A 20,679-nucleotide genomic window follows, 5' to 3' on the forward strand; every position below is an offset into this window, starting at 1 on the left:
TCCCTGACTTTTATATGCTTGCAGCTGTGATATTCCATTTCTGTCATTACTGCCTGTGTAATCTATAACCTTCATCTAAGAAACATGGCTCATTAATTAATCATTAACAAGGGTGAGACATGCGACAGCATGAAGTGTGCCAAGTCCTCTCTCAAAGTTTGGAAGTGTCTGCCTGCTGCTGATGCAGATACCATCTCTGTAGTCCTGGAAGATTGCTCTGGAAGGACTAGATCTTGCAGAATATAGTGAATTTATGGATTTTTATATCAATTACTTTGATGGCACTCAAAGTAATTTACAGCCTTTCTTTCCCTGTGATTAACACACTCTTTGTGCTCTCACAAGGTGTGCTGGTACTGTGGACACTGGCACTGGTGCTACTTGCTGAAACCCAAGTGGCAACGTAGACGGTGGCTGACGCGTGGCGAGTAGTTCTGTGTCCTGTAGTACAAGTAGGCACTGGCTGGCATTGCTCAGCCTCGGTGTGTGCCTCGGTTTCTCCAGCGCCAGGAGGGCTGATGGCAGTGTGCAAGCTCCACTACAGTGGGATGTCCTGTGGTGGGGCCACCCAGAAACCAGTGGGAACTGGCCCGGCCTCTCCTCAGAGAGGCCCTGCAGCCAGTGCCTGGGCACTGGCACCTCCTACAAGTCAAGAGTGTAGCTGGTGATATTGCCCTTTTTTCTTTATTTTCAATGCAAACAATTTCATTTATCATCTTCACCAGTTAATTGACCATTTGATGACATTTGTCAATGAACTTGCAGTTTTTAGGGGGTTGGACTAGATATCTCCAGAGGTCCCTTCCAATGCCCACCGCTGTGTAGTTCTGGGTGATTTGGTATGGCTGTGAAGGAAATAGATGCTTTCCCAGAAACTAGAAAGGTATTCCCCTGTTCCTCCAGCTACTTCAGAAAATAATCATCTCTCAACACTGCATGCTGATAAATGAGAAGATAGACAGTCTCTCAGTCTCCTAAAGTGCTTGGTGTCAGTTGTATGTGGGACCTGCCTTCTCTTAGAGACGTATTGTATTCAGGTTTTGGGTGGGTTCTGTATTATCTGCCAAATTATTGTTAAAGATTCTGCTATTATATCTGATTGTAAGAGAAGCCTGAAAGGAACAGCTCTTGTTCTGTCTGTTTTTGCTTTTCTTGCTTGGTTTCACTTATTTGTAAATACTTGTAGGTGTATACAAATATGTCTCACCTGTCCTCTTACAGAAAGGCATGCCAAGGTAAAAAATGATTTATTAAAATTTAGAGAGACACTTCAACTTGTCAGATAGTGTTTTTAGTCAGTCTTGGTAACAGGCAACTTACCAAGAACTCTTTAATGAAACATGAACATGGTTTTATTTTTGTTACCTAATCAATTTACTATATGGATTTAGGATGACTGTTGTTTGTTGGTATTTGTTTGGGGTTTAAAATTTGTTTTAATTACTTGGTTAAAGCTGGATGGTTTCATCTTTCTTTCGAGATGGCCAAAGGAGAAGCTGAGAAATGTAATTCTAGCACCACTGCAGGTTTTTAGCGTCAGAGGAGAAAGATTCAAATGCTTTGAAATCTCCTCTGAGAGCCTGTACTTATTTTAGTCGTCTTTTAAAGTCCCTTTTGCATAATTGTTTTGTCTCTTCTCTCCAAATTGATGAATAAGAAGACATAATAGTAGTGGTGCAGGAGTCAAGTTAGAGCCTGTGTGCAGCCGCTTCTTGCTTGGTTGGGCATGGTGTGTCATGGGGATTGGTGGCTGAGAGGCCTCTTCTGGAGAAAGGATGGGCTCTTCAGGACCATTCCCTCCTGGGCAAGCAGGGACCACACTGTGCTGTGGCTGAGACCTCAGCAGGAGTGCTGTGTACACCCATTATTTTGGCTTTTGGTGTTAAATACTTCTCAACTTGAGCTGGGAGTGGCCATGTGTGTCTGTCTGTGTCGACAATTCCCTGTAATCAAAAGACCTTTTGGTCTTTCTGATGGATTAAAAGATGATCCTATGCATCTGTTTGGCAGCTTTTGCATGAGTCTGACTTGAGGCAAACTTCAGCTCTCACAAATTACTTATTGTTCTTTTTCTGGGTAGATTATCAGTGTTTGTATCTCAGTGTAGCCTGATACTGCTCTTATGAATGTTTCTGTTTCAAATTCAGCAGTTCCTGAAATAGTGATATACAAGCAGGGAAGGTATAAAAGAATTAGCAATTATAAGCAAAACCTGTAAATGGCACAGAATTACCAAAGCAGGAGGTATGTAATAGAAGTGTAATTTGCATTGAGGCATAGGTTGATAGGATTTCACAAAAGAAAGTAAGCATAATAGTGAAAATAAGGAGATTACGAAAGTAAAGACTGAATTCCAACCACTAATTAGTGAGGTTATCTGTATTTCAGGTTTTGCATTTGTGAATTAAAAGCACTGGCTTTTTCCACATTGATTCATATTCTTAAAAGATCTTGCGCCATGATTCTGGCCTTAAAGATTTTACATGATACTAATGTACAATGTGTATCGAATTCTTTGTCTTATTTAAATAATTGATGCTTTATGGAAAGCTGTTGGCCTGAAATACAATTATGCCTATTCATTTCCAGGGAGATAGACCTCAGCAGTTAAGTAGTGCTAGTACATCAAGCTTCTTTTTTAACCAAAAATAAGTACCAATAATTTAAATTCAGTGAAAGCAATAGATAAAGCTGGCAGTGTTAAACACTCTCAATGTTCAAAGAAAACGGCTTGAAAGTTGCATGTGTAACAGTGGAAAGCATTTGCCTGGCTCTATACATTTTTATAGGTATTTATGAAATATTTGGCTTTAGTGGTTTTTATTCTGTTCCCACCTCCAGCCTTTGGTGATTTTCTATTTCTTTGGTAGGTATCAACTGTATGAGCTTCTTTGACAGCATGACCAGTCGCTTCCTCACCATTATTTCTTCTTGTTTAATTTCACACACCTATTTCATAGGTGAAATGTGTGTTTTTCCAAGTTGTCTAACAAGTAGTAGTGGCTCTACCTGGAGCATTTCACTGACCAGGGGAGAAATAAATAAATAGCCGAGGCTGTGGATACATTAGGTAATTTCTTTCTTTCGTAAAGATACTTCTGAGAATAATTAAAATTCTGAAGAATATGTGGGAAACTTTTATAGAGTATTGCATACTGAGAGAGAAAAAACAATAAATGGGCAGAGGAAGCAACAAGTGGCCTGTGAAGGGGTGATATCTAAGAGTACTTTAAATCTTTTGCATTGGAGATACCTGGAAGAAAAACAATGTGTTGATCCAAAGGTTTTGACTAGTACTTTCCAAGATTATCATGTCTCTTCATTCTTTGGGAATGGACTAGAGAGGCCATAGTCTATTGCTATCTGCTAGTTTTAGCACTGTAAGAATTTAAATAAGCAATCTGATTTCAGTGTCTGTATTTGGGCAGGGAGGAGGTATAATGAGAGGCATAAGGAAAGATCTGTCTAGATTATTTTTTTTACATCTTAGAGTAGGTAGATTGTGTTGCCCTTCTGATAGCTAAAACCCAAAAGAAGTACCTAAAAATACTTTTCATGTCTTTGTTTACTAATAGTATTTTGCAGTTATTTTTTGCTGAATGTTATATTTTTTCTTCCTGACAGATGTTTCTTGCTTTTCATTGTGCAATGCATTAAGAATTCTTTCTCACCTGATGAGCTAAAGACACCATCCATAACAACTGCAAAAGAGAGCATTACCCACCTCCCCGTTCAGTGAGTAGTCACAACTTCAGTTTTGTATGTTGTTTTGCTCTGAAATGTGTTTATATTGTCGACCAAAGTGCTTCTATCTATGCTTGAAAAATGCCTAGAAAGATCTCTGCAGGAAAGTGTTTTTGTAGAGGAAAGCAATTTGTCTCAGCACTTTCCTTTACAGGATCTACTTCAGTCTTTTTCAGCCCAACTGAATTACTTTAGAATGCTTCACTAGGAGAAATACACCTTTTTTCCTGCCTACCTGGTTTCTCATTTGCTGGGGTTGCCCATCCTGAGGAATTCAGGATCAAATGAGGTTGTTAGGAATTCACTGCTCCTGGCATCAATAGAAATCTTTCTTCACTCACGTGGGCTTTTTATTCAGATCCTTAACAAAAACTATGAAGTTGTAAATCTGCACCTTCTGTAATATATGCTGTACAAAGGAAAGAAACAAAGAGAAGAACCTTCCAAACTATCTGTTCTCTTGTGGTGTCTCTAACTGCTGGACAGAATGCTCACAAGACACCCTATAATTTAATTAATGTTGTACATACACTGTGGGAATTCATGTAATTACATACACACCCCAATGTGTTCGGCAGAGGAAGCAGGCTATAGTGTTTAGGAGTAGTTCAAGAGTGAAGGAAATAAAACCTTCAGTTGATCAATTGCTATAAAAGATTTAAAAGGTTTTTTTTAATTTAAAAATTTTTATTTTCTTACAGATTTTCATTTTACCAAATATTTTTTATGATACACTTAGAAGTTCTTGCTCAAGCCATTTAATTCAGTGCCAGCATTTCTTTAGAAACTAATTCTAGATTGGTCCTCCTGTAAAATAAAGCTTTTCTTTGCAGTTGGTTTAATATAATGTTTTAAATGGTATTGCATGTCATTTGAGGCACAGTAAAAGTTACGGGGTTTAGATATGACAGGTATCAAATTCCAAGCAAAGTTTTCACTCATGCTGATAAAATCACCACGTTCTGCTGCGTTGTTTGCAGTGGGTCAGTTATCCACATTGTCTATCTTCTACTAAAAGGTTATTTTCTGACTCTGTAGCTCTTCAGTTTTTAGACCATTACCAGCTGTTGTCCCTGCTTATCAAGTAAATTATCCTCAGTGTCTGAATCGTTGAATTTTCAAAATTTATGTGGTATAAGAAAATATTTAAATAAGAGAACCAGAAATACTTCAGTACAAGTAATTCTTCACATCAGGAAAGAAAATTTGGTGAGGCTGAGGAGTTACTGGAGGTTATTTTATTACTTTTAAAAAGTCCAAGTTTCATGACAGTTTTCTGCCCATTGTGTATATTAAAAAATTAAATAGATTCCTGAAAATTGTTTTTACTGTTACAACTGTATCTGTGTTCTCTATGTAAAAGCTCATATTTCTGTTTTAAGGGATCTCCGTAGCTCATCTTCAAATATTTAAACAACAGATTGACAAGTACTTCTCATACCAAATTCCTGGAGAACAAACATTAGGTGATAAAGGATATTGGTCCAGAAGCTCTTGCTGTTGCTCTGTATCTCAACTGCAGTTTGTCAGGCAAAGGTTGCAGAAGTCAGTCCTCAGTGAAAATTTAAAAACACCTGATAGCTCAATCCCCAAATCTGCTGCTGTAGTCCTCTGTAGGTAGGGCTGGATGTTTTGCTGCCTGCACTTTGAGGGAACCCAAATAACACCAAGTGCTCTCCCAAGGTCAGACAGCAGGTCAGGAGCAAAGCTTGAATGTGAAATCACATTCATAATTCCCTGCAGTAATTGAGGTTGAAAATGGGACCATTTAAACCTTTCAATATGGTGGCTAGATCCTGTATATTGGGGTTTTTTACATTGCTCTAGAAAATATTGAGGCCAGGAGGGATTTTGAGGTACTGAGGAAAAAAAAACACCCATCCTTCCTGCTGCTCAGCATCATCACGTAGCTCTGGGAGTTTGTTATGGGTTTGATTTTGGTCAAGATGTATGCTAGGATAAGGCAGCTAGATGCTGTGATGTTTGTGAGGAGCAGAGCCATCCTTTGCTAGCAGTGAAGTAGTTGCTTAAGAGGATTTCCACAAATTCCTCCAGCTTAGAGAGGAGTCCTCACAGACACCCAGGATGGGGGCAAAACCACAAGATACCACGCAGTGTATCGCTTCAGCTGAGTTAAGGTTTTATTTGGGGGGCTCTGGGAGACACTCTGTCTTTATATGCCAAATGAATTTTCCTTAGCTGTGGGGTTTGGGGTTGGGAATTTGACTTGGGTTCTGTCCCAGGTGCTGGTGACATCTCCTGTTTTCAGCCTGTCATAGGCTCTGATGTTGACTTTGGAGCGTTGAGCGAGTACCGTCTGTTCTTTATTTCCCTCATTAAATCTGTGTTCCCGTGGATTTGCTGGTGTGATGAAGTGCTGGGCACTTCTCAATTACTTCTCTTTTGTGGTGTTTGCCCAGCCTCTGAGCACTGCCAGTTTCTGCCTTTTGATTTGTTCTTTAAACAACTGAGACAGACTCACCATCGGTTCCCAAACAAATATCCAGGCTCATTTCCCTCCGCTGCGTCCTGCTCCAACACCTCCCGTGCTATCCGCAGGCCATTGCTGTGATATCAGTGTTTCAGCCTATTTGTTAGGTTTGCTTTTTGGCTTGGAGTTCTTTGTTTTCTTTCTATTATCCCACTGTGGTAGACCAAAGCCATAAGAAAGTAACTGTCTTAAGGAAAACACGAGCTTAACTACTTGAACAAAACTCTCCTGGACTTACCCTCAAGGGAGTGGGAAGAAAAAGTCTCTCAATCACTGTCATCTTTGGTGCTTTTCTTATACCAGGGTCTGGAGGATGCAGTATTTTTTGCACTTTGAGGGCCACTGTACAGAAGAGCATATTCTGTATGGTTTGAAAACCTTCTATAAACTCACATTGGTATGAGTCATCAAAAGTACTTGAGAAAATTGCTGAAGTAGCCCCCTTTTCACTACCATATTTGATTTCCTAGTTTCCAATGATTTTTGAAGGGAGCAACAGTACACAAAGTACTGTGAAATGTTCATGGATTTTCTGAGTGACACCACCCAGCACCTACAGAGGGGTCTGGTTTTGAGCCTTTGGATCAAAGAGTGACTGCAGCATCTGCCAAATTCCAGGGCTACTTCTGCCAGTTGCACATACCCTTGTATCCTGTACTGTGTTTTGCTCAGTTCCTGAGAGGTACCTTCAGAGAGTTAACAGTAGTTTCTGGTGTGCTTGCACTTAGTGCTTTTCATAATTATTTAATTTTCAGGCATCTTTTCCCTTTCTAATGTAGTTCTGTGCTCATGGTTTTTGTTCCCTCAGCAAAAAAAAAACCCAAACCAGCAAAACCCCCTTCAACCACAAGCAAAAACAAACCCCAAACTAAACTTCAACCACCAAAAAACCAACCCTCCCACAACCCCCAATTTTCCCCTTCCATGGAAGGATTCACTTACAGGAGACTGAATGAATGCCCTTTGTTATTTCTGTTAGGGATATCATTTTGCTGAAACAGTGGTCAATAGGTACGAGGAAAAAGTCCATATACTCTAAATATGTAGTCTTGTAAACAGTTTTATTTTTAAGAATGCTTTTATCCTTCCCTAAAGCAAATTATTTCCTTTACATTGATTTTTTTTTTGTATACTTGTGTTTTTGAATAGTTGTGTCTTTTATTTCCTAAGCAGCAAATTCACAATCACAACTTAATAAATAAAATATTTGCACTCAGAAATGGAACCACAAAACCAATGTAACTTCTGCTATTGATTTTTCTCCTGTGTAACTATTTTGGCAGCAAAGGCAGAATACCATTCTGTGTAAGCATAAAACTTACTTAGAGTAAATTACTCTAAATTATAAGCTAACCAATAAATCGGTATTGCTACAGTGTTGTTCTCCCATTCCTCACCTAAAATCTGTATCCCAAACAAGAAGCAATGCATCAGAAGACTGGTTTGATTTTATATTTTTTCAATGTGTATAGCAAAATAAATGCTTCCTGGAATTCTCAGCAATAATTCAGCATGATGGAGCAAGGATATGTGTATTGTATAAATTTAAATGGATTGTTGTAGTATGAATGGTGATTACAGAAGTAGAATTAAGATGTAACCCGTGCTTTTGCAAATGATGCTAATTATTTGTTTTACTAAAACACATTTTGAGGAAGAAGAGGCAGAATTTCCTTACATTTATGTCTTTGTTATGGAGCTTAGTAGGTTATTAATGGGGTTTGACCTATTTAGTTTTGGGATCAGCTTTAAATTTATCAGGACATATGCCCACACATTGGCTTTAGCACTGTGAAAATACTTTTTGGGAGAGAAACTTATTTAGTGGAATTTCTTAAGACCCAAGATTTGATTTGAGGATATAAATGAAACACTGTTATCGCCTAAGTTGTGCCTGGATAGATGAGAAATTGAATCTTATTGATTACTGTATCTTACAGTATTTTTAGTGGACTCTAGATGAGTATTCAGCCTGAGAGGCTCTAATGAGAAAAACTAACTGCATCCAAGTACAGAATTATCACTAAATGTCAAGTAAGAATGTACTGGCATGTTCCCTTTCACCTGGGAAGGAATAACTGCTTGTATCAGTACAGGCTGGGGGATGACCTGCTGGAGAAGAGCTCTATGGAGAAGGACCTGGGGGTCCTGGTTGATGACAGGTTGCCCATGAGCCAGCAGTGTGCCCTGGTGGCTAAGAGAGCCAATGGGATCCTGGGGGGCATCCGGAGGAGTGTGGCCAGCAGGTCAAAGGAGGTGATCCTCCCCCTCTGCTCTGCCCTGGTCAGGCCCCATCTGGAGTGTTGTGTCCAGTTCTGGGCTCCCTGGTATAAAAAGGACAGGGATCTCCTGGAGAGAGTCCAGAGGAGGCTACAAAGATGATGAAGGGCCTGGAGCATCTCCCCTATGAGGAAAGGCTGAGTGAGCTGGGGCTGTTCAGCCTGGAGAAAAGAAGACTAAGGGGGGACCTTATTAATGTTTATAAATATCTTCAGTATGGGATGCAGGGGGAATGGCCAGTCCCTTTTCAGTGTCTGTGGAGACAGGACCAGGGGCAATGGGTGCAAGTTGGAGCACAGGAAGTTCTGCACCAACATGGGGAAGAACTTTTCCCCAGTGAGGGTGAGGGAGCCCTGGGACAGGCTGCCCAGGGGGTGTGGAGTCTCCTTCTCTGGAGAGATTCCAGCCCCGTCTGGACGCCTGTCTGTGCAATATGAGCTGGGGAGCTGCTTTTGCAGGGGGTTTGGACCCAATGAGCTCTCGAGGTCCCTTCCAACCCCTGTGATTCTATGATAACTAGGTGGTTGAAAACCTGGATTATTCACTGATTGTTATGTAGCATGCAAAACTGAGTGTTGGTAAGTACATGCTGATAGAATTCAGTATTTTGTAAGGATTCTGTTGGAGTTAGGTACAGATTTCACTAACAATAATCTGCATTCTGTGCCATGAAGTTGTGTAATTCTTACACTTCCCATATACTTCAGTGAGATGGGGGCTTTTGTATAAAAGGGCTGTGAGGAAAAAAAACCCAAAAGATGAAAAGTAACCTCATTTGAGCTTTGACCTCTGATGTTTTTCTATAGGCAGGCTTTAATATATGTCATAATTTTAAGAAGAATGTATGGGAATATAGGACTGTGGGTGAAAGGGGGGAAATGCTGTAGGTATTTAGGCTGACCTAGAACACAAGCTTCAGGGAAATAATACTGGAACTATCTGACTACTTCTTGAAGTGAGGCTTGAAACAGACAGTTCTTGACTAGGAATACTGAAATGGCCCTCTGGTGAGCACAGAGAAGAGTTATAGCTTGACACCGAGGATGCTGTATGAAATACTTCTGTGTAACCTGCTGAAAGCACTGAATTAGGGGATCTGACCTGAAGGGAAATGTAAAATCCTAGCTGTGGTGCTCTTGGTAATCTCTGCTTTATTTATGGTTTTACCCATTCTTGCCTGTACTGAAAACAAAGTACTGTCAGTTCTTGATTTTTGTGGAACTGATTCTGAAGTAGTATTGGTGTGATTCCAAAAGAAATCCTGTGTGCTTGAGAACAACATAGCCCCTTCGTGTCTGATGGTGAATCCTTAACTGAAATCTTTTCACAGAATTGCTCTGAAATGAAAAGGTTTGCAGTCAGCATCCTTCTTGGAAGGGACTCTCTGTTTGTAATTGCTTTGTGACTGGAGTTTGAGGTTGTGTGCCTGTGTAGGTGTCTGATAAATGTTTTTGGTGGAATAGAGCCCACATGTGAGGAATGAGTGGATAAAGCTGCATTTCAGTTCCATTCATTCCAGTCCAGGCTGATGCCTTTGCCCTCATGAGCAGTTTATTTTTGTGTTTTTAAAGAAAAAGAAAAAAAAAAATATTTAGAAGGGAGTCTTGTGTGAATAGATGTTTCCTTCCAGGTTTTTCCTCTGCTTTTCACTGCGCTGTGTTTATAGAAGTGGCGTGTATAAAGCGGTTCATCAGGCTTTGAATGCCTGTTACAGAATACACTCCAGTTCTGAATCGGTCTGAAATAAAATCGCAGGTTAGCTTGTAGTCTGCAAGCTGAATCAGCTTGGAATGGGGCTTCAAAAATCAGGCTTTATAGAAGGAAAACAGAAGTAGTAGGTAGAGGTAAACTGCCATCACAGTGAGAAATCTAAATGCTCAGTGTTTACAGACATTTTGGTATTGGAAAGAGCTACCTCCATCAGTACTCCACCTGACAGCTATATATATTTGCCACTGAAGCTAGGACATGAATCAGTTACAATAAGCCTGAAAACAGGCTCAGATGTCATCCTGGAGATGGCTGCTATTGACTGCAGGAACGGGAGATATTAGAGGGAGCAAGATACCTTGCAAGAATAAATCAGTTTTGAGTAATAGGGAGTCCTCCAAGGGTGCTAATAATGCAGTAGAAAAACATGTCAGTAGGGCATTGGAGAGTGACAAGATTATGCTGTGCTGTAGCAGTGTTGCAATTCCAGTAGGTATATGAGGCAAGATGATTCATAGCACAAATAATTTTTGTTCTGCACTTTTATTCTTCTTTTAAATATGAAGTTGTACGCAGGGAGGGTTGCGGTTTGCTGGTTGTCTTCGAGCTGTTATTTATTCTCTGTTTCACTGTGCCTTATGCAAGTTTGTCATTTACATAAACATTTCCCATCATGTTAGTGCATTTACAGTGACCTGAAGTGGAAAAACAGCATAACTACCATTGTCTGACCTGATCTCCTATAGAAAATCAAAACATACCTAACTTGCAAAGCAATTCAGCAGAATAATTTAAAAATTATGTTTTTGATAGAATAAAATTCAATAGAGCTGTTTTTTTTCTTAAACCTAGCACGTGCTCACCTGTATTACTGGGAGACGAGTATAATCTTCCCTTCTGCAGCATGTAGAGTAGAAGCAGCTTTACTTCATCCAGGTCTTTACTGACCTAGCTTTTCATACCCCCCGGCAATCTGGCTTGTACTTGTACAACATGAGGTTAATTGCAGTAATGTGGACATATACATTAACACAATCTGTCTGCTGTTGAGAGATTTTCTGGTTTACAAGATTACATCTTTATTCTTATTTTGTGTTTAATATTAGCTCTGTCATAGCTGTGCTGCGGCGCATTTCACGGGCAGTTGAAGTTTCCTTCACTTTAGCAGAAATCTAGCTTATTATGTAAATATCCGCTTTAGACAATGAGCATCTGCAGCTACTCAAGGCACAGAGATGCTGGTGTATGTGTTTAGGCCTCTTCATTCGTTATGCTGTGTTGTCCCAGAATAAATATGCAGAATATATTGCAGTAGAACAATCACAATGCAAAAGGGAAAGGCACTGGTGTTTTGTTATATGGTAGCTGGCTGTGCTGCTGGTTATAGTTACATCCAAGAGGAAGGAATTTTTCTTTTTTTTAAAAAAATATTCTAAATATTTGCTTTATCTCATTTTTTTTATTCGATCTCCTTAGCAACAGAAACATCTGTTTCTTTTCTCTTAGTCGTTACATTCAAAGAAAGTAGCTGCTTCAAAAATAATGAAAGCAATTTCTATGAATCGGGTAGCTATTAATTGTTGCTGAGATGTTTTAGTATGATAACAAGACATGCAACAATTGGCTTTTTTCTTTAATTGAAATCTAGCTATCTAGTTAACCTGTGCTGGTTAGGTGAGCTATAATCTATCAGCTCTTATAGTGCATTTATTGTGTGATTTTTCTGCGTGACAAAGACAAGAGTGAGCTTCCCCATTTCTGGTTTATTCAGGAGATACTCAGTATCGATGTGTGGATTGTTGCACCTAATGTTTTATTAATTTGCAACTTCAAAGCAAGTCAGTGAAGAGTTTGCCTTGAAGACAGAGGACTAAATATGCATGGCCTTACAAATATATATGTTGGTACGTCAATCTTTAATGTGTAGCAGGATAATTAATTCAAAATATGGACTTTGTTTTATAGTGATGTTCTTACTCCAAGTATTGCATATTTTTCTGTAGATTTGGATTTGAAAAGTCTTGCTGATCTACAGTCTTCAGGTGTGTGTGCAGCAGAGCGTTCCTAAATCACAAGAAAGTGTCAGGTAATAGTGAGATTTAGAAATAAGAGACCTGTGACTGCAGGGCCAGGGTATGACTTGTCTCTCTAAACCAAGGGGAACAGACTTGTTTTGCAGTGTCAGGAGGGCAAGACCTTTGCTGATACTGTGGTCTTGAGTGAGTGTCCTTTAGAGCTCACTGCACCTGGGTGTGCCTGCACACCTGCCTGGCCACTTGGGCAGAAATGATGTCTCTTCATGGTGTGAACCTTCAAAGCTCATCAGCACGGGGGGGGGGGGGGGGGGGGGGGGGAATGTTCAGATGGGCGAGACAGGAAAGGGTTAAGCTCAACTGGAGCTAATATAGTGAAGGCTCTCAGGATTAACAAGGATCTTACAGGAATGTATGCTCATTGCAAAATGCATTTCTTGTGTTCTTGAGCCCACTGATGGATGGGCAGAAAGCTTAATGATGGACACAATGGAGAAAGATTAAGTACCTGTTGCCAGTTTTGCCTTGCTCTTTACAAGCAAAGTCTCATTCCAGACCTGTGTGTATGTCATCTTTGAAGAAGAGAAGTGCAACCAGACTGACAAAAGACTTCATTTTATGCATTTTGTACATGATGGCCAACCTAACCTCTGTCCCTGGGAGGATCATGATTCTAAATTTGAAATCCACTTGCAAACATGTCAAGCATGAGAAGGTAATCAGTAATAGTGGGGATTTACTGAAGGGATACTTGTGTTTTATCAATTTGATTACCTTCTACAATTAAATGAATAGCAGCATCAGCCATTTTACATGTTTTAGAGCTGAGCTCTTTCAGTGCACTTGCACGCTGAAGCCACATACTAGATTTTCTTGGATGATTCTGTAGAGTATGTATCTTCACAATTTTTCTCCTGTTTTATTTTGTGGAGGTTTTTTGGAGGGGGGCATATTGTCTTATTGCTTCTAATGCTCTCTGGGTATAGCATGTGCACAGCAGGAAAAAGAAAATAAACCCCTTTGATTTAGACTTCATGCCAAGGACCAGCACATCTTTGAGTGAGAGAAGAAAAAAGTAAAGATGATTATTGTTGTGCTACAAACTTTAATCATGTTTGTACCTTCCCTGATGCTTTCTTTGTCTCTCTCCATCCCTGAAAATAATAATTCTGCATGAGCCTACTACTGGCACGTGTAGGTGGCAAAAATGGTTTTCAGAAGCTTTACCAAAGAACCATCTGGAGCCTGTGTGAGGGCCAAGAACACAGAGAACTTCCTCCATGGAAGAACTGATTAGCTGGGTGGAGCAGCGAGCAGTAAACTGTGGCTGTAATCCTTTTAACTGGCCAGCACATCAGACAGATGGGCAGGCTGCCCAAATGCTGTTTCTCTGGAAGCTTTAGATACCCATCCGTACACCCCCTGTATGTTGTGCTACAGCAATACTGGAAGCTCTCTGCATCCATGTTGGGTACACAGAGTAGTCCAAATCACAAACAACATACTGGTCCTGATTCTTCAGGAAGTGCTCGTTCTTGGTGTCCATCGCTTGCTGAAAGAGCAGCTGGCTGTCAGAGCCCCTCAGGGATGAGGTCGCTGTAGGGGGGTAGACACAGATGGTTTTGGGAAGGCTGGGAGGGGAGAGGTTGAATTTTAGTGAAGATGGGCACTGTTTCCTGTTTGTCCTACTGTAACTCATGTGAATGGAGAAGGAGAAAAGGTATGTGCCTGAGGACCTCAGAAGGGGAAAGCTCTCATTGGTCTTGGTCAAGGACAGTGTTAGAAAAATGAGCAAAAGTACAAAACCCTGGTGTCTTGCTGGGCAGGCAGGGAGGTACCCCAGGCTGCTTCTCCGGAGGCAGGCTCTTCTGCCTGGTGCTGGCTGCTAATGTAAGTAGATAGGTAATACTATTAGGTGTTGAGTGAATACTGATACTATAAAATAAGAAATCTTTGAAATCTCACTGCTGGTGTTGCATCTATAGATAGAACAGGTGGCTGACATCTGTGGTCACGCGTTTCATGGTAACGTGCACCTGCAGTTTGTTAGGTTAGCTTCTGACTCTCTTCTAGTTGAAGTGTTGGAATGGGAGGCCTGTTCTTGGAAGCATGAAATGGTGTAAATCCGTTCATGATAGCTACAAATTAGGCAGGGAGGAAACACTTGTGTCTTGGAGAAATAATAGAGCCATTTAGTATGGGTCTTTGCAAGATACCCTACTTCTGTAAGAATGCCCAAAAGTTTGACTGCAAGGTGAAAAGAGATTGTGTTGGTTTGAGAACAGAAGAGCAGATGCTTCAGTTCCCTGATGTTGCTGTTGACCATCCAGCCATTTTATATATGAAAGGGTTTTGATTTTTTTTTCTTCCTTGTTCCCATTTTACCCTTCATGTAAAGGTAATTTTCCTTTGGCATGAGCTGTCTCAATGTTTCCTAGATTTTGAAAAATCATTACTTAGATATTAGTGCTCTTTCTAAATAAATAGAGCTGATTGCTACAGAGTATTGCAGAGTGAATTGCAGATTTTCTTTTCATGCTCTCTGTGTGTTTAAGTTTTGTAAGCATGCAATCTGTTACTGTCCATGGGTTTGCTTCCTTGCTTAGAATAGAATTTATTTAGAAGGAAAGAACTAATTCTTTTGTCATTACAATGGAGTAAAAAGATAAGACTGGTTGAAAAAGAAATGGCAAATGGTGCTTGATGAAAACAGGAGCAGTGCTTCCACGTATGTTTAAGGGATACAACTCTGCAACTCCTTCTATAGGAAATGGGTGCCTTTTTAGCCTTCTGGGTAAATTACCCCTAAAGGTAGTAGCTGATAATTCTGCTGCCCAGAAGTTATCTTTAAAGACAGGCTTCTTAGGAAGAATACTTTTTGATATTCCAAGAACAGATGTCAGTCAGTTTAATGTTAATGAAAGACACAGTTTTGCTTGTTTCAAGTTTAATTCTGATTTAACAAGAAATTACTCACAGTTGGTAACAGAGAGGAGAAATTATTTAAATAAAGGTAATATTTTTTGAAGTAGGTATTAATAGTAGGGATTAATAGAATTAATTTAATCAATATTCTTGCAAGGATTATTTCACTTGTGGTTTGTGTATGGGGTTTGGGGTCCAGGAGGGTTGGTGGAGTGTTTTTGTAGGTGGTTTTGTGTGTGTTTGCTAAAACTAGCCTAAGAACAATCAGAAGGAAATGCCTTAAGTTGGATCTAGGTTCGTCACACTGTTAGAGCAGACTCTTTTCTGATAAAGTAACATTGTACTCCAGTAACAACAAAAACATTTTGGAAAGAAAGCAATGAAAATAATTGGCTTCAAATGTTTGGCAGTTACTGCTCTAAGAGCTCATACTTACTTTGAGCTGGGGGTAAATTTTCAGTAAAACTACTGCAGAAATTAGGATTACAGAACCCAGTTACTTTTTTTTTTACTTCAATGACTATTCATTACTGTGAAAGATTGCAATAACACATATCCATACTAAAAGCCATCTATTATATATTCCACATATACTCTTAAAAAAAATCTTTAATGCAAATTTATAATGCAAACACCTTCTCTCTAGAATCTACTGTTTTGTGGAATCCATTGTGCTCTCCAGAGAAGTTTAGAATCTGTGGAAAAATACTTTTCATCTACTGAAGGAAATAGGGTATTCGACAACACGCATTTGTCTACAAAATGCGAAGCAATATCTGATGAAATACGCTTTGTCAATAAAATAAATTGCCAAACAAAATGTAATCCTTCCTCAAAATGCGTTTAGCCTACACAGGGAAATAAGCTACTTCCACAAAGTGCATTTTGTTGCTTGAATTATTTTGATTTGCTGTCTATCAGAATCTGTAGATAAAGTGTTTTTTTGTCAGACACTGTATATCAACCTTCTTTTATTATATATAGATAAAATACATTTAATTTGAAGCCAGACATTTGATAGGACACCTTAAACTGGTATTGCTTTAGCTGAAGTGATAAACCGCAGCCATGTGCTGTTTGAGGTGTGAGAGGCTGGCTTCTGTTCCTACCTCTGCATGTAAAAGAATGCCTCTGTAGTTTGTAATTCAGCTGCTGCTGCTGTGTCTTGGTGTGTTTAGTTTTCCTGTGACGTACAGTTCTGGTGAATTGCTCGCTGTGCTAAATCTGGGTACGTAACTGCGTGGCTGATGGATGCAGGTGTCGGTCCTTGTTCACACTGTAATGCTTTGCCAGTCATGTGGCTTCAGCGTGTTACCCATAGCCACGTGTGAACCACAAGTCTTCAGCTGAGCCTCTCTGACTCTCACAGAGCCGTACGAGATTCTTCTCTGAGCAGGAATTTGCAGGCTGGTAAGACAGAATGCCAACGCTGAGGAATTACTATTCAATTTCTAGGTGGGTTTTTTTTTTTTCATGATTGCAATTGTGTTAGAAGACACAATTAGTTTTTTCTTGCTGACTGTCAATTTCTTATTAATCTAAAAAAAAAAAAAATTCAGCGTGTGCAAAGCTGCTTTTAGCCCTTACAGCTGTTAAAAAAGAGAATTCTTCTTTGGAAAAGGTTACCCAAAACTCAAATCTCTGAGAGATACGAGTCTCCCTTTGAGTTTTTGAAAGTAAGTTAGTGTATGCTGAAGGGTCTAAAGTTCTGTTGTGTAACGTAATGTTCAGGGAAAGGATTACAGAAACCCTTATTTCATACTGCTGCTTAAAGTTAAAATCACATCCGAGGACTCCAGATTTTCATGTAAAACAATAAAGTGAAGTTACTTTGAGACTGCATCAACCTAAGAGGTACTAGTTGTGGTGATAAGTATATGTGCGAATTATTCAGTTGTAATTTGGAAGTACAGAACAAACAGTGAAATCAAAGCAAAGCAAAAGTTTCCAAGCCAGGTGAAGTATCTCCTGAATTAGAGTGATTGAATGTTGTCTTTACTCAAAGAAGTTAACAAGATCTTTATTTGTCATTGCCTGCTTTCCTGATTGCAAGAGTATTAAAAGAAAAAATCTGAAGTGTTCAGGTTTAGTTCAGCAAAAGAACTTATGAGTCTGCTCAGAAGGTAAGGTTGTGCTACAATGTCTTGAATGAGAATGGAATTACTTACACATTCAAAGAAAAGTTGAGATCTGTTAAAAATAAATGTATTTTGCTAAATAGAAATTAATGCTAAGCTGTATCATGTTGTGGTTACAAATACACAGTGCTACAAGTGGGGAAAAAAAATTACCGGTCTGGTTCCTTCATGTTTTGTACAAATGTTATGTTCAGGAAGACCTGCATGGATAGAAATAAGTTTATTATGTGTAACAAAGTAGAAATTGCTTTTCCTTTAAAATGTTATTTCATGTATGAAAGATTCAAAGCTCCACAACTATGAAAATACATGTGTATGTAGCAAGGGGCAAATTGGACTGTTAATGCTATAGATAACTATTATGTGTGTAATAGAAGTAATAAATCTAAAATATATATTAATATATATTAATATATGTAGTGCCTTAGGAAGCACCTGCCTCCTTCCTTTTTCCTTCAAACCATGTGCTTCTCTTGCTAACATTGTTTGAATGAAATGTGTCTACCTGAAAGAATTATTAATGGGAAATTTTTTCATCTATGTTTGTCTTAATTTGGGGGATATTCTTTCTCTTATTCTTTTGCTGCCATGTTTCTGAGCTAACACAGTAGTCACACATTATAAAATACATGTTAGTTTGGGATACCAGAAATATGTCAGAGAGCTTACTTGGCAAGAAGCAGAGTAATCTATATATGACATATAGGAGCTCTTTTCTGAACAACTTCATCACTGAAAGAAGTCCAACTACGTGAGGATAGCTTGATTAGTTGGGTAGATGTGAGAGCTGTTGGGTTTTTCTCTATTTTAATGTAAATCAGGATTGCTCCCTCTTGCCTCATGTGATTTAATGCAGTAAATCTTTATAGAAGCTGTCTGAAGATTAATAGCTGTTGTAGAAGAAACTTTGTCATAGGTTCTTAAATGATGCTTCTGAATTATGTCTCATTTCCAATTTTATTGCATAATTGTATATAGCACTGAAATATCAATTAAAAATACAGTAGGCTTTTAAATATGTAGCTATTGAGCATCTCTGTTCTTCTTGCTTTGGCTTGTCAGTGCACCACGTGTTGCAGAGCTTAAGTGTAGAAGTAGCCTATATATTACGGTCACTCTCCATTGCTCAGGTTCTTGGTTGGTCCTGTCATGTTGCTGCTTTCATTCCTTAGCCACAGGTCGAGTATCTGTCTCTATTGTTGCATGTGTCTGTGTGGTCTTTGAAGGCAAACTTCTTACAGTTGTCCTCATGCAACCTGATGCTGCATTTTCACATTTACCTTTTGCCATGGATCCAAATCCAGGTTATTTATGTGGTTTATGCTCCTTGAAAGGAAGGGTCTTTTGGGGAGTCAGTCATACATATTCTTTACAGCTCATTTCTCTTTAGAGGTGGTAGATGGGAGGAAAATGCTGAAGGACTGAAAATCAGGCATATGGGAAGTTCAGGAATTAGAGACTCTTTTTTATCAGAACTCAGAGCCTGTTGTGCATGTAGGGAAATACTTCTGGAAGAACAAGGGCCATCTGCAGGTATGAATGTGAGAAATAAGGTGTTGTAAAAGTTAATAATGATTAATATGCAGTTAATACTTCTACTGCATAGAAGGCAAGGTTTCATCATCAGGGGGTTAAAAATGTGGTTGTATTTTGTTTACGCATCTAACTGCTAGAAATTGTAATAGAAGTTGTCTCAAATATTTCATGAAATGCTACTACTGGGAAAATTAGGTGAAAATGTGTATGGACTTGATAAAATTTGATGAGGTTGTAGTATAACTGTAGGTAAATCTATACTCAGTCTCTGAGGTGGTTTCTTGTAGGTGGTGTGATATATTTGTACTTAGATGAAGTAATAAAGTATCTAACTCTTTCCCACTATACAAATATTGATTAAAAATAAAAAATATTTGAGTTTAATTTGTTTTAAGGAAGCCTAATAATTGGAAGACATTCCCGACTATTTCAGTCCCAGTGTTCAGAGTTCCATAGAAAATGCTGGCATTTTCTCCAGCTTACCTTCTGTTGAAGCACTCTGACTGTTTTACAAAGAGAAAGGACATATGCAGAGTTCATTTGGGTACAGAACATATAGAAAAATGAACACATTTCACGAGGAAAATGCCCTGTATCAATTCTTACAGTAAGTGTCTAAAATCTTGAAATGGTGAATATTATAACAGATGTATACACTCTGCTTTGCTGGGTTTAGTAGCTGTCTGAAGTGATTTGAACTGATTTTTTGGGGTTCTTTTTGGGGGGGGGCAGGAGGAGCTGATGTCATTCTGTATTAGTACGCTGTCACAAGGCTTTCACTGTTGATGGTTCCCTGTATCAACAGTTTCTTACACTTAGGTATTTTCTTTGAAGGAAATTTTTCAGTGATAATTAGCATTGTCTTTTGTTGATCATTTGATTATAACTCCATGAATTGTATTAATAATTGCTGATCCTGAGTGTCATTCAGGGAGAGTGAAAGGCAAGGAGCAGTTGATGGAGTTTAGTCTTGGCCTCCTGCAACACATCATGTGCCTTTATAGGCCATTGTCAGCCAGTCCAAAATGTTTTCCTGCTGCCTCTAGCTAACAAGAGGATAAATTGACTTATAAATCTTGGTTGCCAAGTGAACCAGGATCTTGCATCTGTTTATAAAGGAAAGAAGCCACTTGTGCTATTCAATTTCAGTTCAAATGCACTGTTGCTGTTCCCTTTGCAGTTCAGGTTTTGCATATCCTTTTGCTTTTGTTGTTGATGTGTCCTCTTAAAAGACTGCTAAGGATGCAGTAAGCCAGTAATGCAACTGAGCTTCAGGTGAGCACATTCAGGTGACCATTAGTGCAATGGAATTAGGTATGGCTTGCTTTTCTCTTGTGCACAAACATGCAATGAAATTTGTACAAATTTTGAGGGTAAAGATACTCCCACAATTGTTGGAATTAAACATTATTTTATTCATGATCATTTACTTGCAATGTAACATTTTTCCTTAAGTATCTGTCTCTTGCCTTTTCTTGTGCTTCCATAGATTAATTGATGGGAAAAGAATGAGATGCAAACATTCCTAGGTATTATCAAAGCATATTACCCTGTTTTGCAAGTAAAAACACAACTTGGATTTTTCTGGTGTTTTGTAGAAAAGCCAGGGCTGTTGAGCAAGGAAACCTGGTTCTTGGAGCTGCCACCTACCAGCAGAAGTTCCTTGTTTTCAATTAACTGTTAGTTACAGAATTTGTTTGTTACTGTAAAAGGAATAGCATTTCTAGGTGGACTTGTATCAAATTTTGCAGCTAACCTAAAGAAGGCCTGTCCTCAAAAACTTTGATAGGATCCTGCAAGGATTTTGGCATTGCAGGACACT

This window comes from Gallinula chloropus, assembly GCF_964237585.1.
Source record: "Gallinula chloropus genome assembly, chromosome: 10".
NCBI classification, from domain to species: Eukaryota; Metazoa; Chordata; class Aves; order Gruiformes; family Rallidae; genus Gallinula; species Gallinula chloropus.